Genomic DNA, 21,589 nt, shown 5'->3' on the forward strand with positions numbered 1-21,589 from the left:
CTCATCCGAGTGTTCGAAACCGAGGATGTCCTAACGCACCGCATTCGAGAGGAGAAAAGGTATGAATGAACACCGGAAGTCAACCGAGTGTTCAAACCGAAGATATCCTAACGCACTGCATGCGAGATGACAAAAAGTATGAATGAACATCGGAACACATCCGAGTGTTCGAAACTGAAGATGTCCTAACGCACCGCATGCGAGAGGAGAAAAGGGATGAATGAACACCGGAACTCATCCGAGTGTTCGAAACCGAAGAAGTCCCGCATGCGAGAGGAGAAATGGTATGAATGAACACTGGAACTCAATCGAGTGTTCGAAACCGAGGATGTCCTAATGCACCGCATCCGAGAGGAGAAAAGGTATGAATGAACACCGAAACTCATCCGAGTGCTCGAAACAAAAGATGTCCTAACCCACCGCATGCGAGAGGAAAAAAGGTAGGAATGAACACCGAAACTCATCCGAGTGTTCGAAACCAAAGATGTCCTCCTAACGCACCACATGCGAGAGGAGAAAAGGTATGAAAGAACACCGGAACTGATCCGAGTGTTCGAAACCGAAGATGTCCTAACCCACCGCATGCGAGAGGAGAAAAGGTGTGAATGAACACCGGAACTCATCCAAGTGTTCGAAATCGAAGATGACCTAACGAACCGTATGCGAGAGGAAAAAAGGGATGAATGAACACCGGAACTCATCCGACAATTTGAAACCGAAGGTGTCCTAACCCACCGCATGCAAGAGGAGGAAAGGTATGAATGAACAACGGAACTCATCCGAGTGTTCCAAACCGAAGGAGTCCCAACCCACCGCATGCGAGAGGAGAAAAGGTGTGAATGAACACCGGAACTCATCCGAGTGTTCGAAACCGAAGATGACCTAACGCACCGCATGCGAGAGGAGAAAAGGTATGAATGAACACCGAAACCCAATTGAGTGTTCGAAACCGAGGATGTCCTAACGCAACGCATCCGATAGGAGAAAAGGTATGAATGAACACCGGAACTCATCCGAGTGTTCGAAACCGAAGATGTCCTAACGCACTGCATGCGGGAGGAGAAAAGGTATGAATGTACACCGAAATTTATCCGAGTGTTCGAAATCGAGGATGTCCTAACGCACCGCGTGCGAGAGGAGAAAAGGTATGAATGAACACCGGAATTCCTCCGAGTGTTCGAAACCGATGATGTCCTAACGCACAGCATGCGAGAGGAGAAAAGGTACGAATGTACACCGGAATTCATCCGAGTGTTCAAAACTAAAGATGTCCTAACCCACCGCATGCGAGAGGAGAAAAGGTAGGAATGATCACCGGAACTCATCTGAGTGTTCGAAACCGAAGATGTCCTAGCGCACCGCATGCGAGAGGAGAAAAGGTATGAATGAACACCGGAAGTCATCCGAGTCTTCGAAACCGATGATGTCCTAACGCACCGCATGCGAGAGGAGAAAAGGTATGAATGAACACCAGAACTCATCCGAGGGTTCAAAACCGAAGAACTCCTAACGCACCGCATGTGAGAGAAGAAATGGTATGAATGAACACCGGAACTCAATCGGGTGTTCGAAACCGGAGATGTCCTAACGCACCGCATCCGAGAGGAGAAAAGGTATGAATGAACACCGGAACTCATCCGAGTGCTCGAAACCAAAGATGACCTAACCCACCGCATGCGAGAGGAGAAAAGGTAGGAATGAAAACCGGAACTCATCCGCGTGTTCGAAACAAAAGATGTCCTAACGCACCGCATGCGAGAGGAGAAAAGGTATGAATGAACACCGGAACTGATCCGAATGTTCGAAACCAAAGATGTTCTAACCCACCGCATGCGAGAGGAGAAAATGTATGAATGAACACCAGAACTCATCCGAGTGTTCGAAACCGAAGATGTCCTAACGCACCGCATGCGAGAGGAGAAAAGGTATGAATGAACACCGGAACCCAATCGAGTGTTCGAAACCGGGGATGTCGTAACGCACCGCATCCGAGAGGAGAAAAGGTATGAATGAACACCGGAACTCATCCGATTGCTCGAAACCAAAGATGTCCTACCCCACCGCATGCGAGAGGAGAAAAGGTATGAACGAAAACCGGAACTCATCCGAGTGTTCGATACCAAAGAAGTCCTAACGCACCGCATGCGAGAGGAGAAAAGGTATGAATGAACACCGGAACTCATCCGAGTGTTCGAAACCGAAGATGTCCTAACGTACTGCATGCGAGAGGAGAAATGGTATGAATGTACATCGGAACTCATCCGAGTGTTCGAAACCGAGGATGACCTAATGCCCCGCGTGCGAGAGGAGAAAAGGTATGAATGAACACCGAAACTCCTCCGAGTGTTCGAAACCGAGGATGTCCTAACGCACCGCATGCGAGAGGAGAAAAGGTAGGAATGAACGCCGGAACTCATCTGAGTGTTCGAAAAACAAGATGTCCTAACGAACCGCATGTGAGAGGAGAAAAGGTATGAATGAAAACCGGAACTCATCCGAGTCTTCGAAACCGATGATGTCCAAACGCACCGCATGCGAGAGGAGAAAAGGTAGGAATTAACAACAGAACTCATCTGAGTGTTCGAAACCGAAGATGTCCTAACGCACCGCATGCGAGAGGAGAAAAGGTATGAATGAAAACCGGAACTCATCCGAGTCTTCGAAACCGGTGATGTCCTAACGCATCGCATGCGAGAGGAGAACAGGTATGAACGAACACCGGAACTCATCCGAGTGTTCGAAACCGAAGATGTCCCAACGCACCAGATGCGAGAGGAGAAAAGGTATGAACGTACACCGAAACTCATCCGAGTGTTCGAAACCGAGGATGTCCTAACGCACCGCATGCGAGAGGAGAAAAGGTATGAATGAACACCGGAACTCATCCGAGTGTTCGAAACCGAGGATGTCCTAACGCACCGCATCCGAGAGGGGAAAATGTATGAATGAACACCGGAATTCATCCGAGTGTTCGAAACCGAAGACGTCCTAACCTACAGCATGCGAGAGGAGAAAATGTATGATTGAACACCAGAACTCATCCGAGTGTTCGAAACCGAAGATGTCCTAACGCACTGCATGCGGGAGGAGAAAAGGTATGAATGAACACCGGAACTCAATCGAGTGTTCGAAACCGAGGATGTCCTAACGCACAGCATCCGAGAGGAGAAAAGGTACGAATGAACACCGGAACTCATCCGAGTGTTCGAAACCGATGATGTCCTAACCGACAGCATGGGAAAGGACAAAAGGTATGAATGAACACCGGAACTCATCCGAGTGTTCGAAACCGAAGATGTCCTAACGCACCGCATGCGAGAGGAGAAAAGGTATGAATGAACACCGGAATTCATCCGAGTGTTCAAAAACGAAGATGTCCTAACCCACCGCATGCGAGAGAAGAAAAGGTAGGAATGAACACCGGAAGTCATCTGAGTGTTCGAAACCGAAGATGTCCTAACGCACCGCATGCGAGAGGAGAAAAGGTATGAATGAACAACGGAACTGATCCGAGTGTTCGAAACCGAAGATGTCCTAACCCACCGCATGCGAGAGGAGAAAAGGTGTGAATGAACACCGGAACTCATCCGAGTGTTCGAAACCGAAGATGACCTAACGCACCGTATGCGAGAGGAAAAAAGGGATGAATGAACACCGGAACTCATCCGACAATTTGAAACCGAAGGTGTCCTAACCCACCGCATGCAAGAGGAGGAAAGGTATGAATGAACAACGGAACTCATCCGAGTGTTCGAAACCGAAGGTGTCCCAACCCACCGCATGCGAGAGGAGAAAAGGTGTGAATGAACACCGGAACTCATCCGAGTGTTCGAAACCGAAGATGACCTAACGCACCGCATGCGAGAGGAGAAAAGGTATGAATGAACACCAAAACCCAATTGAGTGTTCGAACCCGAGGAAGTCCTAGCGCAACGCATCCGATAGGAGAAAAGGTATGAATGAACACCGGAACTCATCCGAGTGTTCGAAACCGAAGATGTCCTGACGCACTGCATGCGGGAGGAGAAAATGTATGAATGTACACCGAAATTTATCCGAGTGTTCGAAACTGAGGATGTCCTAACGCACCACGTGCGAGAGGAGAAAAGGTATGAATAAACACCGGAATTCCTCCGAGTGTTCGAAACCGATGATGTCCTAACGCACCGCATGCGAGAGGAGAAAAGGTACGAATGTACACCGGAATTCATCCGAGTGTTCAAAACTAAAGATGTCCTAACCCACCGCATGCGAGAGGAGAAAAGGTAGGAATGATCACCTGAACTCATCTGAGTGTTCGAAACCGAAGATGTCCTAGCGCACCGCATGCGAGAGGAGAAAAGATATGAATGAACACCGGAAGTCATCCGAGTCTTCAAAACCGATGATGTCCTAACACACCGCATGCGAGAGGAGAAAAGGTATGAACGAACACCGGAATTCATCCGAGTGTTCGAAACCGGGGATGTCCTAACGCACTGCATCCGAGAGGAGAAAAGGTATGAATGAACACCGGAACTCATCCGAGTGTTCGTAATCGAAGATATCCTAACGCACTGCATGCGAGATGAGAAAAGGTATGAATGAACACCGGAACACATCCGAGTGTTCGAAACCAAAGATGTCCAAACGCACCGCATGCGAGAGGAGAAAAGGTAGGAATGAACACCGGAACTCATCCGAGTGTTCGAAACCAAAGATGTCCTAACGCACCCCATGCGAAAGGAGAAAAGGTATGAATGAACACCGGAACTGATCCGAGTTTTCGAAACCGATGATGTCCTAACGCACCGCATGCGAGAGGAGAAAAGGTACGAATGTACACCGGAATTCATCCGAGTGTTCAAAACTAAAGATGTCCTAACCCACCGCATGCGGGAGGAGAAAAGGTAGGAATGATCACCTGAACTCATCTGAGTGTTCGAAACCGAAGATGTCCTAGCGCACCGCATGCGAGAGGAGAAAAGGTATGAATGAACACCGGAAGTCATCCGAGTCTTCAAAACCGACGATGTCCTAACACACCGCATGCGAGAGAAGAAATGGTATGAATGAACACCGGAACTCAATCGGGTGTTCGAAACCGGGGATGTCCTAACGCACCGCATCCGAGAGGAGAAAAGGTATGAATGAACACCGGAACTCATCCGAGTGCTCGAAACCAAAGATGACCTAACCCACAGCATGCGAGAGGAGAAAAGGTAGGAATGAAAACCGGAACTCATCCGAGTGTTCGAAACAAAAGATGTCCTAACGCACCGCATGCGAGAGGAGAAAAGGTATGAATGAACACCGGAACTGATCCGAATGTTCGAAACCGAAGATGTTCTAACCCACCGCATGCTAGAGGAGAAAATGTATGAATGAACACCGGAACTCATCCGAGTGTTCGAAACCGAAGATGTCCTAACGCACCGCATGCGAGAGGAGAAAAGGTATGAATGAACACCGGAACCCAATCGAGTTTTCGAAACCGAGGATGTCCTAACACACCGCATTCGATAGGAGAAATGGTATGAATGATGACCGGAACTCATCCGAGTGCTCGAAACCGAAGATGTCCTAACCCACAGCATCAGAGGAGAAAAGGTATGAATGAGCACCGGAACTCATCCGAGTGTTCGAAACCGAAGATGCCCTAACGCACTGCATGCGAGAGGAGAAAAGGTATGAATGCACACTGAAACTCATCCGAGTTTTCGAAACCGAGGATGTCCTAACGCACCGCGTGCGAGAGGAGAAAAGGTATGAATGAACACCGAAACTCCTCCGAGTGTTCGAAACCGATGATGTCCTAATGCACCGCATGCGAGATGAGAAAAGGTATTTATGTACACCGAAACTCCTCCGAGTGTTCGAAACCGAGGATGTCCTAACGCGCCGCATGCCACAGGAGAAAAGGTATGAATGAACACCAGAACTCATCCTAGTGTTCGAAACCCAGGATGCCCTAACGCACTGCATCCGAGAGGAGAAAAGGTATAAATGAACACTGGAACTCATCCGAGTGTTCGAAACCGAGGATGACCTAACGCACCGCATCCGAGAGGAGAAAAGGTATGAATGAACACCAGAACTCAACCGAGTGTTCGAAACCGAAGATATCCTAACGCACTGCATGCGAGATGACAAAAGGTCTGAATGAACATCGGAATACATCCGAGTGTTCGAAACCGAAGATGTCCTAACGCACCGCATGCGAGAGGAGAAAAGGGATGAATGAACACTGGAACTCATCCGAGTGTTCGAAACCGATGATGTCCTAACGCACCGCGTGCGAGAGGAGAAAAGGTATGAATGAACACCGGAACTCAATCGAGTGTTCGAAACCGGGGATGTCCTAACGCACCGCATCCGAGAGGAGAAAAGGTATGAATGAACACCGGAACTCATCCGATTGCTCGAAACCAAAGATGTCCTACCCCACTGCATGCGAGAGGAGAAAAGGTATGAATGAAAACCGGAACTCATCCGAGTGTTCGATACCAAAGAAGTCCTAACGCACCGCATGCGAGAGGAGAAAAGGTATGAATGAACACCAGAACTCAACTGAGTGTTCGAAACCGAAGATATCCTAACGCACTGCATGCGAGATGACAAAAGGTATGAATGAACATCGGAACACATCCGAGTGTTCGAAACCGAAGATGTCCTAACGCACCGCATGCGAGAGGAGAAAAGGGATGAATGAACACCAGAACTCATCCGAGTGTTCGAAACCGATGATGTCCTAGCGCACCGCGTGCGAGAGGAGAAAAGGTATGAATGAACACCGGAACTCAATCGAGTGTTCGAAACCGGGGATGTCCTAACGCACCGCATCCGAGAAGAGAAAAGGTATGAATGAACATCGGAACTCATCCGAGTGCTCGAAACCAAAGATGTGCTACCCCACCGCATGCGAGAGGAGAAAAGGTATGAATGAAAACCGGAACTCATCCGAGTGTTCGATACCAAAGAAGTCCTAACGCACCGCATGCGAGAGGAGAAAAGGTATCAATGAACACCGGAACTGATCCGAGTGTTCGAAACCGAAGATGTCCTAACCCACCGCATACGAGAGGAGAAAAGGTATGAATGAACACCGGAACTCATCCGAGTGTTCGAAACCGAAGATGTCCTAACGCACTGCATGCGAGAGGAGAAAAGGTATAAATGTACACCGGAACTCATCCGAGTGTTCGAAACCGACGATGACCTAATGCCCCGCGTGCGAGAGGAGAAAAGGTATGAATGAACACCGAAACTCCTCCGAGTGTTCGAAACCGAGGATGTCCTAACGCACCGCATGCGAGAGGAGAAAAGGTAGGAATGAACGCCGGAACTCATCTGAGTGTTCGAAAAAGAAGATGTCCTAACGAACCGCATGTGAGAGGAGAAAAGGTATGAATGAAAACCGGAACTCATCCGAGTCTTCGAAACCGATGATGTCCAAACGCACCGCATGCGAGAGGAGAAAAGGTAGGAATTAACAATAGAACTCATCTGAGTGTTCGAAACCGAAGATGTCCTAACGCACCGCATGCAAGAGGAGAAAAGGTATGAATGAAAACCGGAACTCATTCGAGTCTTCGAAACCGGTGATGTCCTAACGCACCGCATGCGAGAGGAGAACAGGTATGAACGAACACCGGAACTCATCCGAGTGTTCGAAACCGAAGATGTCCCAACGCACCAGATGCGAGAGGAGAAAAGGTATGAACATACACCGAAACTCATCCGAGTGTTCGAAACCGAGGATGTCCTAACGCACCGCATGCGAGAGGAGAAAAGGTATGAATGAACACCGGAACTGATCCGAGTGTTCGAAACCGAGGATGTCCTAACGCACCGCATCCGAGAGGAGAAAAGGTATGAATGAACACCGGAACTCATCCGAGTGTTCGAAACCGAAGACGTCCTAACCTACAGCATGCGAGAGGAGAAAATGTATGATTGAACACCAGAACTCATCCGAGTGTTCGAAACCGAAGATGTCCTAACGCACTGCATGCGGGAGGAGAAAAGGTATGAATGAACACCGGAACTCAATCGAGTGTTCAAAACCGAGGATGTCCTAACGCACAGCATCCGAGAGGAGAAAAGGTATGAATGAACACCAGAACTCATCCGGGTGTTCGAAACCGATGATGTCCTAACGCACCGGATGCGAGATGAGAAAAGGTTTGAATGAACACCGAAACTCATCCGAGTGTTCGAAACCGATGATGTCCTAACCGACAGCATGGGAAAGGACAAAAGGTATGAATGAACATCGGAAGTCATCCGAGTGTTCGAAACCGAAGATGTCCTAACGCACCGCATGCGAGAGGAGAAAAGGTATGAATGAACACCGGAATTCATCTGAGTGTTCAAAACCGAAGATATCCTAACCAACCGCATGCGAGAAGAGAAAAGGTAGGAATGAACACCGGAAGTCATCTGAGTGTTCGAAACCGAAGATGTCCTAACGCACCGCATGCGAGAGGAGAAAAGGTATGAATGAACACCGGAACTGATCCGAGTGTTCGAAACCGAAGATGTCCTAACCCACCGCATGCGAGAGGAGAAAAGGTGTGAATGAACACCGGAACTCATCCGAGTGTTCGAAACCGAAGATGTCCTAACGCACCGCATGCGAGAGGAGAAAAGGTATGAATGAACACCGGAATTCATCCGAGTGTTCAAAACCGAAGATGTCCTAACCCACCGCATGCGAGAAGAGAAAAGGTAGGAATGAACACCGGAAGTCATCTGAGTGTTCGAAACCGAAGATGTCCTAACGCACCGCATGCGAGAGCAGAAAAGGTATGAATGAACACCGGAACTGATCCGAGTGTTCGAAACCGAAGATGTCCTAACCCACCGCATGCGAGAGGAGAAAAGGTGTGAATGAACACCGGAACTCATCCGAGTGTTCGAAACCGAAGATGACCTAACGCACCGTATGCGAGAGGAAAAAATGGATGAATGAACACCGGAACTCATCCGACAATTTGAAACCGAAGGTGTCCTAACCCACCGCATGCAAGAGGAGGAAATGTATGAATGAACAACGGAACTCATCCGAGTGTTCGAAACCGAAGGTGTCCCAACCCACCGCATGCGAGAGGAGAAAAGGTGTGAATGAACCCCGGAACTCATCCGAGTGTTCGAAACCGAAGATGACCTAACGCACCGCATGCGAGAGGAGAAAAGGTATGAATGAACACCGAAACCCAATTGAGTGTTCGAAACCGAGGAAGTCCTAGCGCAACGCATCCGATAGGAGAAAAGGTATGAATGAACACCGGAACTCATCCGAGTGTTCGAAACCGAAGATGTCCTGAAGCACTGCATGCGGGAGGAGAAAAGGTATGAATGTACACCAAAATTTATCCGAGTGTTCGAAACTGAGGATGTCCTAACGCACCGCGTGTGAGAGGAGAAAAGGTATGAATGAACACCGGAATTCCTCCGAGTGTTCGAAACCGATGATATCCTAACGCACCGCATGCGAGAGGAGAAAAGGTACGAATGTACACCGGAATTCATCCGAGTGTTCAAAACTAAAGATGTCCTAACCCACCGCATGCGAGAGGAGAAAAGGTAGGAATGATCACCGGAACTCATCTGAGTGTTCGAAACCGAAGATGTCCTAGCGCACCGCATGCGAGAGGAGAAAAGGTATGAATGAACACCGGAAGTCATCCGAGTCTTCAAAACCGATGATGTCCTAACGCACCGCATACGAGAGAAGAAATGGTATGAATGAACACCGGAACTGAATCGGGTGTTCGAAACCGGGGATGTCCTAACGCACCGCATCCGAGAGGAGAAAAGGTATGAATGAACACCGGAACTCATCCGAGTGCTCGAAACCAAAGATGACCTAACCCACCGCATGCGAGTGGAGAAAAGGTAGGAATGAAAACCGGAACTCATCCGAGTGTTCGAAACAAAAGATGTCCTAACGCACCGCATGCGAGAGGAGAAAAGGTATGAATGAATACCGGAACTGATCCGAATGTTCGAAACCGAAGATGTTCTAACCCACCGCATGCGAGAGGAGAAAATGTATGAATGAACACCGGAACTCATCCGAGTGTTCGAAACCGAAGATGTCCTAACGCACCGCATGCGAGAGGAGAAAAGGTATGAATGAACACCGGAACCCAATCGAGTTTTCGAAACCGAGGATGTCCTAACACACCGCATTCGATAGGAGAAATGGTATGAATGAAGACCGGAACTCATCCGAGTGCTCGAAACCGAAGATGTCCTAACCCACAGCATGAGAGGAGAAAAGGTATGAATGAACACCGGAACTCGTCCGAGTGTTCGAAACCGAAGATGCCCTAACGCACTGCATGCGAGAGGAGAAAAGGTATGAATGCACACTGAAACTCATCCGAGTTTTCGAAACCGAGGATGTCCTAACGCACCGCGTGCGAGAGGAGAAAAGGTATGAATGAACACCGAAACTCCTCCGAGTGTTCGAAACCGATGATGTCCTAACGCACCGCATGCGAGATGAGAAAAGGTATATGTACACCGAAACTCCTCCGAGTGTTCGAAACCGAGGATGTCCTAACGTACCGCATGCCACAGGAGAAAAGGTATGAATTAACACCAGAACTCATCCTAGTGTTCGAAACCCAGGATGCCCTAACGCACTGCATCCGAGAGGAGAAAAGGTATAAATGAACACTGGAACTCATCCGAGTGTTCGAAACCGAGGATGTCCTAACGCACCGCATCCGAGAGGAGAAAAGGTATGAATGAACACAAGAACTCAACCGAGTGTTCGAAACCGAAGACATCCTAACGCACTGCATGCGAGATGACAAAAGGTATGAATGAACATCGGAGTACATTCGAGTGTTCGAAACCGAAGATGTCCTAACGCACCGCATGCGAGAGGAGAAAAGGGATGAATGAACACTGGAACTCATCCGAGTGTTCGAAACCGATGATGTCCTAACGCACCGCGTGCGAGAGGAGAAAAGGTATGAATGAACACCGGAACTCAATCGAGTGTTCGAAACCGGGGATGTCCTAACGCACCGCATCCGAGAGGAGAAAAGGTATGAATGAACACCGGAACTCATCCGATTGCTCGAAACCAAAGATGTCCTACCCCACCGCATGCGAGAGGAGAAAAGGTATGAATGAAAACCGGAACTCATCCGAGTGTTCGATACCAAAGAAGTCTTAACGCACCGCATGCGAGAGGAGAAAAGGTATCAATGAACACCGGAACTGATCCGAGTGTTCGAAACCGAAGATGTCCTAACCCAACGCATACGAGAGGAGAAAAGGTATGAATGAACACCGGAACTCATCCGAGTGTTCGAAACCGAAGATGTCCTAACGCACTGCATGCGAGAGGAGAAAAGGTATGAATGTACACCGGAACTCATCCGAGTGTTCGAAACCGAGGATGACCTAATGCCCCGCGTGCGAGAGGAGAAAAGGTATGAATGAACACCGAAACTCCTCCGAGTGTTCGAAACCGAGGATGTCCTAACGCACCGCATCCGAGAGGAGAAAAGGTATGAATGAACACCGGAACTCATCCGAGTGTTCGAAACCGAAGACGTCCTAACCTACAGCATGCGAGAGGAGAAAATGTATGATTGAACACCAGAACTCATCCGAGTGTTCGAAACCGAAGATGTCCTAACGCACTGCATGCGGGAGGAGAAAAGGTATGAATGAACACCGGAACTCAATCGAGTGTTCGAAACCGAGGATGTCCTAACGCACAGCATCCGAGAGGAGAAAAGGTATGAATGAACACCGAAACTCATCCGAGTGTTCGAAACCGATGATGTCCGAACGCACCGCATGCGAGATGAGAAAAGGTTTGAATGAACACCGAAACTCATCCGAGTGTTCGAAACCGATGATGTCCTAACCGACAGCATGGGAAAGGACAAAAGGTATGAATGAACACCGGAACTCATCCGAGTGTTCGAAACCGAAGATGTCCTAACGCACCGCATGCGAGAGGAGAAAAGGTATGAATGAACACCGGAATTCATCCGAGTGTTCAAAACCGAAGATGTCCTAACCCACCGCATGCGAGAAGAGAAAAGGTAGGAATGAACACCGGAAGTCATCTGAGTGTTCGAAACCGAAGATGTCCTAACGCACCGCATGCGAGAGGAGAAAAGATATGAATGAACACCGGAACTGATCCGAGTGTTCGAAACCGAAGATGTCCTAACCCACCGCATACGAGAGGAGAAAAGGTGTGAATGAACACGGGAACTCATCCGAGTGTTCGAAACCGAAGATGAGCTAACGCACCGTATGCGAGAGGAAAAAAGGTATGAATGAACACTGGAACTCATCCGAGTGTTCGAAACCGATGATGTCCTAACGCACCGCGTGCGAGAGGAGAAAAGGTATGAATGAACACTGGAACTCAATCGAGTGTTCGAGACCGGGGATGTCCTAACGCACCGCATCCGAGAGGAGAAAAGGTATAAATGAAGACCGGAACTCATCCGATTGCTCGAAACCAAAGATGTCCTACCCCACCGCATGCGAGAGGAGAAAAGGTATGAATGAAAACCGGAACTCATCCGAGTGTTCGATACCAAAGAAGTCCTAACGCACCGCATGCGAGAGGAGAAAAGGTATGAATGAACACCAGAACTCAACCGAGTGTTCGAAACCGAAGATATCCTAACGCACTGCATGCGAGATGACAAAAGATATGAATGAACATCGGAACACATCCGAGTGTTCGAAACCGAAGATGTCCTAACGCACCGCATGCGAGAGGAGAAAAGGGATGAATGAACACCGGAACTCATCCGAGTGTTCGAAACTGATGATGTCCTAACGCACCGCGTGCGAGAGGAGAAAAGGTATGAATGAACACCGAAACTCAATTGAGTGTTCGAAACCGGGGATGTCCTAACGCACCGCATCCGAGAGGAGAAAAGGTATGAATGAACACCGGAACTCATCCGAGTGCTCGAAACCAAAGATGTGCTACCCCACCGCATGCGAGAGGAGAAAAGGTATGCATGAAAACCGGAACTCATCCGAGTGTTCGATACCAAAGAAGTCCTAATGCACCGTATGCGAGAGGAGAAAATGTATCAATGAACACCGGAACTGATCCGAGTGTTCGAAACCGAAGATGTCCTAACCCACCGCATACGAGAGGAGAAAAGGTATGAATGAACACCGGAACTCATCCGAGTGTTCGAAATCGAAGATGTCCTAACGCACTGCATGCGAGAGGAGAAAATGAATGAATGTACACCGGAACTCATCCGAGTGTTCGAAACCGAGGATGACCTAAGGCCCCGCGTGCGAGAGGAGAAAAGGTATGAATGAACACCGAAACTCCTCCGAGTGTTCGAAACCGAGGATGTCCTAACGCACCGCATGCGAGAGGAGAAAAGGTAGGAATGAACGCCGGAACTCATCTGAGTGTTCGAAAAAGAAGATGTCCTAACGAACCGCATGTGAGAGGAGAAAAGGTATGAATGAAAACCGGAACTCATCCGAGTCTTCGAAACCGATGATGTCCAAACGCACCGCATGCGAGAGGAGAAAAGGTAGGAATTAACAACAGAACTCATCTGAGTGTTCGAAACCGAAGATGTCCTAACGCACCGCATGCGAGAGGAGAAAAGGTATGAATGAAAAACGGAACTCATCCGAGTCTTCGAAACCGGTGATGTCCTAACGCACCGCATGCGAGAGGAGAACAGGTATCAACGAACACCGGAACTCATCCGAGTGTTCGAAACCGAAGATGTCCCAACGCACCAGATGCGAGAGGAGAAAAGGTATGAACGTACACCGAAACTCATCCGAGTGTTCGAAACCGAGGAGGTCCTAACGCACCGCATGCGAGAGGAGAAAAGGTATAAATGAACACCGGAACTGATCCGAATGTTCGAAACCGAAGATGTTCTAACCCACCGCATGCGAGAGGAGAAAATGTATGAATGAACACCGGAACTCATCCGAGTGTTCGAAACCGAAGATGTCCTAACGCACCGCATGCGAGAGGAGAAATGGTATGAATGAACACCGTAACCCAATCGAGTTTTCGAAACCGAGGATGTCCTAACACACCGCATTCGATAGGAGAAATGGTATGAATGAAGACCGGAACTCATCCGAGTGCTCGAAACCGAAGATGTCCTAACCCACAGCATGAGAGGAGAAAAGGTATGAATGCACACCGGAACTCGTCCGAGTGTTCGAAACCGAAATTGCCCTAACGCACTGCATGCGAGAGGAGAAAAGGTATGAATGCACACTGAAACTCATCCGAGTTTTCGAAACCGAGGATGTCCTAACGCACCGCGTGCGAGAGGAGAAAAGGTATGAATGAACACCGAAACTCCTCCGAGTGTTCGAAACCGATGATGTCCTAACGCACCGCATGCGAGATGAGAAAAGGTATTTATGTACACCGAAACTCCTCCGAGTGTTCGAAACCGAGGATGTCCTAACGCACCGCATGCCACAGGAGAAAAGGTATGAATGAACACCAGAACTCATCCTAGTGTTCGAAACCCAGGATGCCCTAACGCACTGCATCCGAGAGGAGAAAAGGTATAAATGAACACTGGAACTCATACGAGTGTTCGAAACCGAGGATGTCCTAACGCACCGCATCCGAGAGGAGAAAAGGTATGAATGAACACCAGAACTCAACCGAGTGTTCGAAACCGAAGATATCCTAACGCACTGCAAGCGAGATGACAAAAGGTATGAATGAACATCGGAATACATTCGAGTGTTCGAAACCGAAGATGTCCTAACGCACCGCATGCGAGAGGAGAAAATGGATGAATGAACCCTGGAACTCATCCGAGTGTTCGAAACCGATGATGTCCTAACGCACCGTGTGCGAGAGGAGAAAAGGTATGAATGAACACCGAAACTCAATCGAGTGTTCGAAACCGGGGATGTCTTAACGCACCGCATCCGAGAGGAGAAATGGTATGAATGAACACCGGAACTCATCCGATTGCTCGAAACCAAAGATGTCCTACCCCACCGCATGCGAGAGGAGAAAAGGTATGAATGAAAACCGGAACTCATCCGAGTGTTCGAAACAAAAGATGTCCTAACGCACCGCATGCGAGAGGAGAAAAGGTATGAATGAACACCGGAACTGATCCGAATGTTCGAAACCGAAGATGTTCTAACCCACCGCATGCGAGAGGAGAAAATGTATGAATGAACACCGGAACTCATCCGATTGTTCGAAACCGAAGTTGTCCTAACGCACCGCATGCGAGAGGAGAAAAGGTATGAATGAACACCGGAACCCAATCGAGTTTTCGAAACCGAGGATGTCCTAACACACCGCATTCGATAGGAGAAATGGTATGAATGAAGACCGGAACTCATCCGAGTGCTCGAAACCGAAGATGTCCTAACCCACAGCATGAGAGGAGAAAAGGTATGAATGAACACCGGAACTCGTCCGAGTGTTCGAAACCGAAGATGCCCTAACGCACTGCATGCGAGAGGAGAAAAGGTATGAATGCACACTGAAACTCATCCGAGTTTTCGAAACCGAGGATGTCCTAACGCACCGCGTGCGAGAGGAGAAAAGGTATGAATGAACACCGAAACTCCTCCGAGTGTTCGAAGCCGATGATGTCCTAACGCACCGCATACGAGATGAGAAAAGGTATTTATGTGCACCGAAACTCCTCCGACTGTTCGAAACCGAGGATGTCCTAACGCACCGCATGCCACAGGAGAAAAGGTATGAATGAACACCAGAACTCATCCTAGTGTTCGAAACCCAGGATGCCCTAACGCACTGCATCCGAGAGGAGAAAAGGTATAAATGAACACTGGAACTCATCCGAGTGTTCGAAACCGAGGATGTCCTAACGCACCGCATCCGAGAGGAGAAAAGGTATGAATGAACACCAGAACTCAACCGAGTGTTCGAAACCGAAGACATCCTAACGCACTGCATGCGAGATGACAAAAGGTATGAATGAACATCGGAATACATCCGAGTGTTCGAAACCGAAGATGTCCTAACGCACCGCATGCGAGAGGAGAAAAGGGATGAATGAACACTGGAACTCATCCGAGTGTTCGAAACCGATGATGTCCTAACGCACCGCGTGCGAGAGGAGAAAAGGTATGAATGAACACCGGAACTCAATCGAGTGTTCGAAACCGGGGATGTCCTAACGCACCGCATCCGAGAGGAGAAAAGGTATGAATGAACACCGGAACTCATTCGATTGCTCGAAACCAAAGATGTCCTACCCCACCGCATGCGAGAGGAGAAAAGGTATGAATGAAAACCGGAACTCATCCGAGTGTTCGATACCAAAGAAGTCCTAACGCACCGCATGCGAGAGGAGAAAAGGTATCAATGAACACCGGAACTGATCCGAGTGTTCGAAACCGAAGATATCCTAACCCACCGCATACGAGAGGAGAAAAGGTATGAATGAACACCGGAACTCATCCGAGTGTTCGAAACCGAAGATGTCCTCACGCACTGCATGCGAGAGGAGAAAAGGTATGAATGTACACCGGAACTCATCCGAGTGTTCGAAACCGAGGATGACCTAATGCCCCGCGTGCGAGAGGAGAAAAGGTATGAATGAACACCGAAACTCCTCCGAGTGTTCGAAACCGAGGATGTCCTAACGCACCGCATGCGAGAGGAGAAAAGGTAGGAATGAACGCCGGAACTCATCTGAGTGTTCGAAAAAGAAGATGTCCTAACCAACCGCATGTGAGAGGAGAAAAGGTATGAATGAAAACCGGAACTCATCCGAGTCTTCGAAACCGATGATGTCCAAACGCACCGCATGCGAGAGGAGAAAAGGTAGGAATTAACAACAAAACTCATCTGAGTGTTCGAAACCGAAGATGTCCTAACGCACCGCATGCGAGAGGAGAAAAGGTATGAATGAAAACCGGAACTCATTCGAGTCTTCGAAACCGGTGATGTCCGAACGCACCGCATGCGAGAGGAGAACAGGTATGAACGAACACCGGAACTCATCCGAGTGTTCGAAACCGAAGATGTCCCAACGCACCAGATGCGAGAGGAGAAAAGGTATGAACGTACACCGAAACTCATCCGAGTGTTCGAAACCGAGGATGTCCTAACGCACCGCATGCGAGAGGAGAAAAGGTATGAATGAACACCGGAACCGATCCGAGTGTTCGAAACCGTGGATGTCCTAACGCACCGCATCCGAGAGGAGAAAAGGTATGAATGAACACCGGAACTCATCCGAGTGTTCGAAACCGAAGACGTCCTAACCTACAGCATGCGAGAGGAGAAAATGTATGATTGAACACCAGAACTCATCCGAGTGTTCGAAACCGAAGATGTCCTAACGCACTGCATGCGAGAGGAGAAAAGGTATGAATGAACACTGGAACTCAATCGAGTGTTCGAAACCGAGAATGTCCTAACGCACAGCATCCGAGAGGAGAAAAGGTATGAATGAACACCGGAACTCATCCGAGTGTTTGAAACCGATGATGTCCTAACGCACCGCATGCGAGATGAGAAAATGTTTGAATGAACACCGAAACTCATCCGAGTGTTCGAAACCGATGATGTCCTAACCGACAGCATGGGAAAGGACGAAAGGTATGAATGAACACCGGAACTCATCCGAGTGTTCGAAACCGAAGATGTCCTAACGCACCGCATGCGAGAGGAGAAAAGGTATGAATGAACACCGGATTTCATCCGAGTGTTCAAAACCGAAGATGTCCTAACCCACCGCATGCGAGAAGAGAAAAGGTAGGAATGAACACCGGAAGTCATCTGAGTGTTCGAAACTAAAGATGTCCTACCGCACCGCATGCGAGAGGAGAAAAGGTATGAATGAACACCGGAACTAATCCGAGTGTTCGAAACCGAAGATGTCCTAACCCACCGCATGCGAGAGGAGAAAAGGTGTGAATGAACACTGGAACTCATCCGAGTGTTCGAAACCGAAGATGAGCTAACGCACCGTATGCGAGCGGAAAAAAGGTATGAATGAACACTGGAACTCATCCGAGTGTTCGAAACCGAGGATGTCCTAACGCACCGCATCCGAGAGGAGAAAAGGTATGAATGAACACCGGAACTCATCCGAGTGTTCGAAACTGAAGACGTCCTAACCTACAGCATGCGAGAGGAGAAAATGTATGATTGAACACCAGAACTCATCCGAGTGTTCGAAACCGAAGATGTCCTAGCGCACTGCATGCGGGAGGAGAAAAGGTATGAATGAACACCGGAACTCAATCGAGTGTTCGAAACCGAGGATGTCCTAACGCACAGCATCCGAGAGGAGAAAAGGTATCAATGAACACCGAAACTCATCCGAGTGTTCGAAACCGATGATGTGCTAACGCACCGCATGCGAGATGAGAAAAGGTTTGAATGAACACCGAAACTCATCCGAGTGTTCGAAACCGATGATGTCCTAACCGACAGCATGGGAAAGGACAAAAGGTGTGAATGAACACCGGAACTCATCCGAGTGTTCGAAACCGAAGATGTCCTAACGCACCGCATGCGAGAGGAGAAAAGGTATGAATGAACACCGGAATTCATCCGAGTGTTCAAAACCGAAGATGTCCTAACCCACCTCATGCGAGAAGAGAAAAGGTAGGAATGAACACCGGAAGTCATCTGAGTGTTCGAAACCGAAGATGTCCTAACGCACCGCATGCGAGAGGAGAAAAGGTATGAATGAACACCGGAACTGATCCGAGTGTTCGAAACCGAAGATGTCCTAACCCACCGCATGCGAGAGGAGAAAAGGTGTGAATGAACACCGGAACTCATCCGAGTGTTCGAAACCGAAGATGACCTAACGCACCGTATGCGAGAGGAAAAAAGGTATGAATGAACACTGGAACTCGTCCGAGTGTTCGAAACCGATGATGTCCTAACGCACCGCGTGCGAGAGGAGAAAAGGTATGAATGAACACTGGAACTCAATCGAGTGTTCGAAACCGGGGATGTCCTAACGCACCGCATCCGAGAGGAGAAAAGGTATAAATGAAGACCGGAACTCATCCGATTGCTCGAAACCAAAGATGTCCTACCCCACCGCATGCGAGAGGAGAAAAGGTATGAATGAAAACCGGAACTCATCCGATTGCTCGAAACCAAAGATGTCCTACTACCCCACCGCATGCGAGAGGAGAAAAGGTATGAATGAAAACCGGAACTCATCCGAGTGTTCGATACCAAAGAAGTCCTAACGCACCGCATGCGAGAGGAGAAAAGGTATGAATGAACACCAGAACTCAACCGAGTGTTCGAAACCGAAGATATCCTAACGCACTGCATGCGAGATGACAAAAGGTATGAATGAACATCGGATCACATCCGAGTGTTCGAAACCGAAGATGTCCTAACGCACCGCATGCGAGACGAGAAAAGGGATGAATGAACACCAGAACTCATCCGAGTGTTCGAAACCGATGATGTCCTAGCGCACCGCGTGCGAGAGGAGAAAAGGTATGAATGAACACCGGAACTCAATCGAGTGTTCGAAACCGGGGATGTCCTAACGCGCCGCATCCGAGAGGAGAAAAGGTATGAATGAACACCGGAACTCATCCGAGTGCTCGAAACCAAAGATGTGCTACCCCACCGCATGCGAGAGGAGAAAAGGTATGAATGAAAACCGGAACTCATCCGAGTGTTCGATACCAAAGAAGTCCTAACGCACCGCATGCGAGAGGAGAAAAGGTATCAATGAACACCGGAACTGATCCGAGTGTTCGAAACCGAAGATATCCTAACCCACCGCATACGAGAGGAGAAAAGGTATGAATGAACACCGGAACTCATCCGAGTGTTCGAAACCGAAGATGTCCTCACGCACTGCATGCGAGAGGAGAAAAGGTATGAATGTACACCGGAACTCATCCGAGTGTTCGAAACCGAGGATGACCTAATGCCCCGCGTGCGAGAGGAGAAAAGGTATGAATGAACACCGAAACTCCTCCGAGTGTTCGAAACCGAGGATGTCCTAACGCACCGCATGCGAGAGGAGAAAAGGTAGGAATGAACGCCGGAACTCATCTGAGTGTTCGAAAAAGAAGATGTCCTAACGAACCGCATGTGAGAGGAGAAAAGGTATGAATGAAAACCGGAACTCATCCGAGTCTTCGAAACCGATGATGTCCAAACGCACCGCATGCGAGAGGAGAAAAGGTAGGAATTAACAACAGAACTCATCTGAGTGTTCGAAACCGAAGATGTCCTAACGCACCGCATGCAAGAGGAGAAAAGGTATGAATGAAAACCGGAACTCATTCGAGTCTTCGAAACCGGTGATGTCCTAACGCACCGCATGCGAGAGGAGAACAGGTATGAACGAACACCGGAACTCATCCGAGTGTTCGAAACCGAAGATGTCCCAACGCACCAGATGCGAGAGGAGAAAAGGTATGAACATACACCGAAACTCATCCGTGTGTTCGAAACCGAGGATGTCCTAACGCACCGCATGCGAGAGGAGAAAAGGTATGAATGAACACCGGAACTGATCCGAGTGTTCGAAACCGTGGATGTCCTAACGCACCGCATCCGAGAGGAGAAAAGGTATGAATGAACACCGGAACTCATCCGAGTGTTCGAAACCGAAGACGTCCTAACCTACAGCATGCGAGAGGAGAAAATGTATGATTGAACACCAGAACTCATCCGAGTGTTCGAAACCGAAGATGTCCTAACGCACTGCATGCGGGAGGAGAAAAGGTATGAATGAACACCGGAACTCAATCGAGTGTTCGAAACCGAGAATGTCCTAACGCACAGCATCCGAGAGGAGAAAAGGTATGAATGAACACCGGAACTCATCCGAGTGTTTGAAACCGATGATGTCCTAACGCACCGCATGCGAGATGAGAAAATGTTTGAATGAACACCGAAACTCATCCGAGTGTTCGAAACCGATGATGTCCTAACCGACAGCATGGGAAAGGACAAAAGGTATGAATGAACACCGGAACTCATCCGAGTGTTCGAAACCGAAGATGTCCTAACGCACCGCATGCGAGAGGAGAAAAGGTATGAATGAACACCGGATTTCATCCGAGTGTTCAAAACCGAAGATGTCCTAACCCACCGCATGCGGGAAGAGAAAAGGTAGGAATGAACACCGGAAGTCATCTGAGTGTTCGAAACTGAAGATGTCTACCGCACCGAATGCGAGAGGAGAAAAGGTATGAATGAACACCGGAACTGATCCGAGTGTTCGAAACCGAAGATGTCCTAACCCACCGCATGCGAGAGGAGAAAAGGTGTGAATGAACACCGGAACTCATCCGAGTGTTCGAAACCGAAGATGAGCTAACGCACCGTATGCGAGCGGAAAAAAGGTATGAATGAACACTGGAACTCATCCGAGTGTTCGAAACCGAGGATGTCCTAACGCACCGCATCCGAGAGGAGAAAAGGTATGAATGAACACCGGAACTCATCCGAGTGTTCGAAACCGAAGACGTCCTAACCTACAGCATGCGAGAGGAGAAAATGTATGATTGAACACCAGAACTCATCCGAGTGTTCGAAACCGAAGATGTCCTAGCGCACTGCATGCGGGAGGAGAAAAGGTATGAATGAACACCG

Source organism: Camellia sinensis, chromosome 15 (assembly GCF_055761805.1).
Source record: "Camellia sinensis isolate YWXY chromosome 15, ASM5576180v1, whole genome shotgun sequence".
In the NCBI taxonomy this organism is placed as follows: domain Eukaryota; kingdom Viridiplantae; phylum Streptophyta; class Magnoliopsida; order Ericales; family Theaceae; genus Camellia; species Camellia sinensis.